The sequence below is a fragment of the Halyomorpha halys genome, unplaced genomic scaffold (assembly GCF_000696795.3).
Source record: "Halyomorpha halys isolate HHAL.00 unplaced genomic scaffold, Hhal_1.1 Scaffold733.1, whole genome shotgun sequence".
In the NCBI taxonomy this organism is placed as follows: Eukaryota; Metazoa; Arthropoda; class Insecta; order Hemiptera; family Pentatomidae; genus Halyomorpha; species Halyomorpha halys.
The window spans coordinates 248898-249671 of NW_027108463.1; the positions used below are offsets into that span (position 1 = coordinate 248898).

Here is a 774-nt window from a genome sequence, read left to right on the forward strand (position 1 = left end):
ATATAAAGCCAATACTTCAATATTCTCTATAAAAGCCGAAAAGCTAATCGGAATTAAAAGCTTTTAATAAATAACTGTATATATATATGTATATATAACAATAGTATAGAAAAATTAATTCATGTTTTGGTGCTTCAGTTACTTGATACATTTTTAACAATCGTTTGTTAAGATTACATAATCTTCGAATTATTTCATTTGCACTAGAGTGCACATTGAATTTGTTTTTATTTATATTATTTTCCTTAAATTGAAAAAAAAAAATAAATAGTAAAGTAATTGTTTCAATATCGCTGCAATTTATTTGTTCGTTTTTTTCTTTACCATTATAATTATTATGTAAGATATTAAGTGTAATAATTGTTGAAAATATATCTATCGTCGAATAAGAAACGTTTAGTTCCGTTTTTATAAAATGTAATGCAACTAAAATGACGTAACCATTCACCTCAGTCCCAAGCGAACCTGGCCGCATTCTTGTCTTACGAATGACACATATTGATCGAACAATTTCTTTTTTCTTTTTAAATATATCATGTTATTAAATAAATAATTTATAAAAACACGATGTGATAACGATATTGAAGAAGATGTGAAATATTTAGTATAATTGAAGAGTACTGTATCACTAAAATTTATTCAATTACTTTTAAAATTTAATCAGTAGAAAAAGAGCTATAATTCAACATTTGCAATAAAAAAAATTAGCTTGGAACTCACATAATTATGTATATAAATATTTTATGCATTTATCTTAATTATAAAATATATTAT

At 23.0% G+C, this 774-nt stretch overlaps 1 protein-coding gene across 4 annotated transcripts in view; it reads right to left on the minus strand.

Annotated features, from left to right (window-relative positions):
* LOC106685763 (brain tumor protein) overlaps positions 1 to 774 on the minus strand; it is a 185808-nt gene that overhangs the window by 161703 nt on the left and 23331 nt on the right. The window lies entirely within an intron of this gene.